Source organism: Amia ocellicauda, chromosome 12 (assembly GCF_036373705.1).
Source record: "Amia ocellicauda isolate fAmiCal2 chromosome 12, fAmiCal2.hap1, whole genome shotgun sequence".
NCBI lineage: Eukaryota > Metazoa > Chordata > Actinopteri > Amiiformes > Amiidae > Amia > Amia ocellicauda.
The window spans coordinates 38,427,537-38,434,689 of NC_089861.1; the positions used below are offsets into that span (position 1 = coordinate 38,427,537).

General features: G+C 43.0%; 1 non-coding gene across 1 annotated transcript; it reads right to left on the reverse strand.

Moving 5' to 3' along the window:
• Window positions 1-1,721: 1,721 nt before the first annotated feature.
• trnar-ucu (transfer RNA arginine (anticodon UCU)) lies at window positions 1,722-1,809 on the reverse strand. Its single transcript is given in 2 exon segments — window positions 1,722-1,757; window positions 1,773-1,809. It is a non-coding gene; the product is annotated as a tRNA-Arg (tRNA).
• Between the last annotated feature and the right edge of the window lie 5,344 nt (window positions 1,810-7,153).

Sequence of the window (7,153 nt, forward strand, 5' to 3'; positions counted from 1 at the left end):
TGGACCTGGATTTCTCTTCTTTACGAATACATCTTTCGCTGCCCAGGTGCCCACATGCCTGACCTGCTTTTCAGCTGGATCACAGCTCCGCCCCAGCAGGGTAGAGCATCCAAAAATGGTACAATCTCATCCACGTATTGCAGTGTTTCCGGGAGAGCTGGCATACTGAGCGAGAAAGTCAACACTGACAGTGTCGCTAGAGACATAATGTATGTGCTCTGTAATGTCATTGCTGTCAGGTGAGAGATTTCTATGATGTCATCGCTGATATAGCAGTGAAGTGAGAGGAAGAGGAAGGGATAGCACGTGTGTGGGCTCACTGGCTGCCTCAGCTAGAATGGGTGAATGAGAGAGTGCAGGAACGGAACGCAGGAAATATACAATTGTATGTGACAGGCCGCTGTCTGTCACGGCACGGCTGCTGCTGACGTCTGCTGATGAGGTGCTCATGTGCCACAGCTGTGTTGTCGCTCCCTCGCTAACAGGCTGTGGACTCACAGTTGCGGGCAATGAGCACCGAGGCGATTGTGACGTCAGTGGCAGCTGTGCCTTCTCTATTTAATCCCTCTCCTTCCCAGATGGAGGCAGCTAACCCGCTGAGAAGGAGGACTGACACTCCCAACCCTGACTGCCCGGAGCACCCTGTTTTGTGTGGACGTTTCGTTTTGCTTGTTTTTACCCCTTGTATTTTGTCCCGTTTACCCTGTGAACCACAATAAAGCCCGGACACCAACGGAACCAGAGATTCTCTCAATCCCAGTGTCTGGCTTTTACATTGTATTATGCATATTCTGAATCGATTTGTAATGTATATTCATGATTTATTGATTGAAAGAGTTCTGTTTCTTCTGGCTAAACTTGTTTGCACATTGAATATTGAATTGTAGTGTCTGTGTGTGTGTGTGTGTGTGTGTGTCACTAGAAGTCCAGCACACTATCCATTGTGGCACAGAACCACAAAACTGTACGACGAAGATACTCTTCTGCATGCCTGCAGATGACCGGGCGTCTCAGCGTGATTTGACAAGTAGCATTTACAGTTGTGTTTTTTAAATCCGTGTCTCGCTGATTTTGAGACGGATGGAAATGATGGGTTCTTCTATTTGGTAAAAGCGGCTCATGTTGACTTGAGTCTTCAGCTTGCAAGCAAGTGCAATGGGTATGCTTTCCAGCCCGTGCCAGCAGGGTTAGGCAAGATCTTGCAGGCCCATCCCTCCCGACGAGCGTGGTGTATACTCTGTCCGATTCCACCGTCTTGATTTCTGTTGCAGCCACTTTCCATGCTTTGCTCACTCGAGAGGCAGCCAGGTTAAGCGGGCAATAATGCACAAGTAGCTCTGTCTTGCGAATCTTGGAACTGTCCATTGGTCGTACACGGCGTCAGTCGTCAAGAAATGTCAAACAAGGAATGCCCACAACGATGGTGGGATAGAAAGCCACGGGTGCAAAACACAATGGCTTAGTAGTCCATGGCCTGAAGTACAAGGCCACCTGATCCAGCTGTTCCCGGAGATGCAACTGACACGGAGGGGGACTGGTACAGTGACAGTGGCTAGGAAAAGAAGCAGCGTATGAGGTCTTGATAGTCAAGCAAGGATTTGGGACAAAGTTGGCATTCCAGAAAAGTAAGAAGTGAAGGCATCAGCGAGGCACTTGACTGCAAGATACCTCTGGCTGTCACGAAGAAGCCCAGCAAGCTCTAAGTTTCATGAAGTGAGCACTGACTCTGGTGGGACTCGAACCCACAACCTTTGAATGACCACTGCCCTTTTCAGAAGTCCAACGCGCTATCCATTGCGCCACAGAGCCACACAAGACATTTGTCACCATACTGTTCTGCACGCCTACTGATGACGGGGCATCTCAGCGTGCTTGTACAAGTAGCATTTTCAGATGTGTTTTTTAATCCCTGTCTCGCTGATATTGACACAAAAGGAAATGATGGGTTCTTCTTTTAGATAATGCGGCTCATGTTGACTTGACTGTGAGGGGAAGTATTTGTCAAGCACACTGTCTGTGTCTGTCTGGCTGTCTGTGTGTGTCTGTGCTTGTGTGTGTGTGTCTCTGTGTGTGATGTGGGACAGTGCCCCGTCTGAGTGCCAAATATATTATATTCCCACCATTGTTGCAGCAAGATTGTGTAACCCATATATGAATTTAAGCTTTGTGTATGGCTCCGGAGAGGACAGGTACAGTAGTTCTGTGCAGGTGATTTTTAGAAAAACATTTTCATCCAAGGACATAGAAAGAACATAATGTAAGACACAGGAGACGTGTGTGTTAAAGTTTGAGGTACCTCATTACCATCATCTAGTTGCCCAGAAACCAAAGGGAGTCCTCTTGTATATGATAGCAAGTTCTTTAGAAAAACTTTAGATGTGTCTTGTCCAGTGACCATCTCCGGAGCGCTTCGTTGTAGCTCAATAAACTTTTTTGGTATTATTTCAGTTAAATCAGGTCCTGATTATTCCTTGTCCGCCTGTTTATTGAGGGAGTAAAATTTGTCCCTATTAGTGTGTCTGTGTCTGTGTCTCTGTGTGTGTGTGTCTGTGGAGGGTTGACATTTTTGATATCCATAACATCAGAGCAGATGAGCTGAACATGTTTCTCATTATGCACACTGGGCACACTATATTGAATAGCGATAACACTACAGACATATGAACACCAAATTATTGCTGAATCTTTAGTTATGTTAACTCTGAAAATGATAAAATGATCATCTGAAACACACAACAATAAAGCAAAGAACATCATTCCACAAAGCAAAGCGAGCACATACAAGGATACTGTAACATTGTAACTGTACGCATACACTAATGTACAAGCACAATGACCATGAACTCAGACCCAATTCTTGGTGGGGGGGTTTAAGACTAGAAAAGTCACTGGTGCCATCACTGGTATACATTGATTACAGATCGGGCCCTGTGTTCAGTGTGGCCACTGCTACCTACCTACATACCAGAGGAGGCTGGTGCATAGAGGTGCGAGAGAGCAGTTCTGGATCAAACACACCTGCTGCTGCGCTCTGCTCTCCAATGCGCACTGCAGGTCAGTCTCAGGACCAGACAGTGTGCAGTAAGTTGACCATTGAAATACTCTTGCTGTGCTGGATTTTATTTCTGCTATGACACTGACAATTTGATGAATGGTGATAGCTAGTTTAGGGTTACCATACATCAGAGGAGGCTGGTCCACAGAGGCAGAGGAGGTTGCTCCTCCTCTATCTTTGAGTGTTTAGCTGTTACTGTTTCTTCAGTTATATTTGTACTATATTACCTTGTTATAGTGTTAAAATGTATTTTCATTTAATAGTGTGGTTTTTCAAAGTAAATACTTTTTATATACATTAATCATATTAAAAAAAACAAATATGATATTCTTTTTAGTAAAAATAATACTAATCGTTAATGTTATTTATTGTTTGTTATTGATTGTTAAACAAATATGTTTTAGCTCACAAGTTTTTGTGTTATTTTCTTGGTAAAGCATTTTAGCACCTTTTTGCCATGTATTGAACAAATAAGTGCTGTTTTTTATTTGACCTATTTGTATATATTTGCACAGTATATAATGTTACATAAGGGTCCAGGGATTGAATGTTACACTCATAACTTATTGTTCAGACATTAATACATAGATTTTGTTTTGCATGTAAATACTTGTTTGAGGTCATAACACTTTGTTGTAAAAGGTACTTCGTAACATACAGTGTTAAAGATGCATTCTAGTGATGTTGGGGGGAGTTGTGTACCCATTCTCTCCAGTCAGGCATTTTCTTTATTTTTGCATATTAAGGGGACCCTATGTTGTTCACTAATACCATTCCCTCTTGCACTGAACACATGCTCAAGGAATGTGTCCATATTGAAGCACTTTTGGGGGTGAGGCGGGTGGAAAAGTTGTCTGTATTGTCTTGTGTTCATGGCAAGAAGGCATCACCGTTGTCTATTGTGTTCATTTTAAAATACATTTGTCACTAGCAAATGGTAGCAAATATGGTGGTACATTAATGCTGGATTGTTATGAATAGCCCAGCTTATCCTTGTAATTTGCTTCAATCTTGACTTACAAACTGAGTTTTTAAAACCAATTTTAAAAGCATGCCCCCAGACCCCCCTAGCAGACCTCTCTGTAATAATCATGGCCTCCTTATGGCCCCCGCCCCATTTTCAAAATCCTAGAATCAGTGAAATGATTTTTGTCCTGTTTTTCATGTTGTACAGAATTGATTTCTTATTATCATGGTTGTACAGTAAACTGTCCAATTTATTAATTCAGGACCGTTTAGCCTGGAGCTTAGGCTCACTCAAATCTTCCTCTTGAAAGTGGCGACTGCAGACGATAGTATGAGGGGTTATGCTGAACTGCTCACACCAAATATTTTGTATCCACTTTTTGAGAGTATCTTCCATGGTAGGGAAAGTATGAAAAGAAAGCTCAACACGCAGTTGAACTAGAGGAAGCCTCACGCAACGGGACATCTGATACCCCACTCCCCCGCTGTTATTGTGAAAATGGTGCGGTCGAAACACTTGGCCAGTCAGATGTGCGGAACACACTGATGTGCATTTTGCAGCTCAGCAAAGCGGAAACTGACTAGCGAGTCAAAATGCCTCACCAAAGGCAAAAATCAGGGGACAGAGAGGAAAAGGAATCGAAAGAAGCAGAGAGGCAATGGCCACATTTCTTGCAAAGCATGAACACCAGGTATGATAGGCGAAGCTGAACATGGCAAAAGTGAGGAGCTGGTAGACTCGCAAATAAAACGTCAGCTAGAAAGCTTAACCTTTAAGTAACGTTAGCACATTCACTTCACTAGATAAGAAAAAAAAACACTGCTTCACTGGCCATGAGAAGGGCTGTGTACCAACCCGGTATTAAACGGGCCCCGGTGCTAAATGATTAAAGACTGTAGTATTGATGAGCTCCGACGTTACGGTTCTTTTGAACGTGTCGGTGTCATTGGAAATCACGCAGCTGCAGCCGCTGCTCTGCTCTGTCGGACTGACACACACACACACACACACAGACACACACACACACACACACACACTATGGCAGGGATGGCGAACCCGTAATGCAACGTCTGAATTTCAGTGTGAATACATACACAATAAAATAGCACCCTTCCCAGTAGCTAGAAATACCACGCATTAGGCTGCTATGGGTTAGATCATGGGTTTTCAAACCGGTCCTGGAGTACCCCCTGCCCTGCTGGTTTTTGTTCCAATTTAGGTTTTAATTACTTAATTGAATGGTATATTGCTTTGTTAGGTCAATTAAGGATTCAATTAAGCAATTTAAGACCTCAGTTGCAGTGAACATTTTGTCAGGGTTCACATCGCAAAAAGTGAGACAAATTCACCTCCATTTGCGATGTATTTTCTTCATCGATTCGCTGATTCTGCGATGCATTAAATACGTTTTTCCGTCCCAAATCAAGCATCGAAAATGCGTATAAGCAATGCTGAGGTACCTCCCCTTTAAGATACGCGTATTTTTTTTTTTTATTGTGACGCCCGAGAGGCGGCCCGCACTCCGTGCCCTGTTACCCGAATCCCGTCCCTCATTGGCCAGCGGGTCTGTCACTCATACAGGGCAGGGCTGTAGCTTTCCAATTACACCAGACACGCCCATATCCGAGTACTTGGCTGCGCTGCGGGTTTGTGTGAGAACAAATAATCACCACTTTTGATAATTGGTAGACCAATTTAAGTTGCTAATCAAGCAACTCGTGTTGCTAAGCAAAATTATATTTGATTAGCATAACTACTATGCAAATTTGAGACAACAAAATGTACACTGCAGTTGGAACAAAAACCAGCAGGGCAGGGGGTACTCCAGGACCGGTTTGAAAACCACTGGGTTAGACGATTGCACTGACTCCTTTTTTCACACGCAAAATTACATCGAGAGCAACAGACATGGACGGTCACTACTACTGAGTTCAGGCAATAATTACTATGCATGCTATTTAAAGTCGTTCACATTGTCTGGCAAACCCAGCGGATTGTACATCACGCATCAAACTCCCCTCACACACACGCACACAAAGAAAGATATAGAGAGACACAGAGAGAGACAGATAGAGAGAGAGAGCGCTACAGTAATTAACGGAGCACAAGAGGTGGCCGCCGAGGCCACACAAAACACGACAAAGTCAGCACAGTTTCCAAATCGACCCTATTATTTAAAATATATTCAAACTCGGCATTTACGTTTTCAAAGGAGCACAATCTGCCGGTTGTCGTGGTTGGATCGATCCATAATAATGCTAACAATGTTCCAATTTCCCAACTTACTTAGCTAGCTAGCGTTAACTAATTTGACTCAGATCAGTGTAATGTGTGATGCGCTGCATCACTACACTGCATGCTAACGCCCGCAGTTTCACGCAGCAATGACGCAGTGACACAAATGGAACTGGCTGGCACTTATTCTGCTCGGTGATATTCTTGGTTGTTCCATGGTGGTGCTAAAGTGGGGCTGTAGCCTAACCAAGCCATACCCCGCCGCCACCCCTGACGCTGTGCAAGTTTTCTATGAGGGCAATTATTGCTGTGAGTGACCTAGAAAGATGTCATCATGGCAGACTCTCTCTATATATTTTTTTTTTCACAATAATTCATATTGTCTTGTGCATCATAATAATTGTAACCAGGTGGCTGATGTGTACACTCTACCCTTGGCTAAATTACTGACCATGCCACTCGTTTCGCCCAAATAGTTTTAGATATAATGCGCACAACTCAGGTTTCCCCCTACAAGATCTTTTTAATCAAATAAAAGTAAGCAGAGACCGGAATAAATTGTACAAAATGTTTAACAGTTTATTACAAGCAAAAATCCAAGAATAAAAGCAGGATATGCAATAAACGATTCAATAATTATTCATCTTAAATGCCACAGGCGAACTGGGGTTAGTGAAGTAAAATAAACAAATAAACCACACTACAATCCAAACTCTAAATGTGAAAACAAATCGTGATCATTGTAACAACTCGACTCCAAAAAAGAAACCATTCAAATAAGAAACCCCAACTACCCGTTCACCAAGTGGCAATTAGACAGATGACTTTTAAAACTATTGTACGTTACAAATGATAATATAACAATAGTTTAAAGATGGATTAAAACAAAGAAAAAA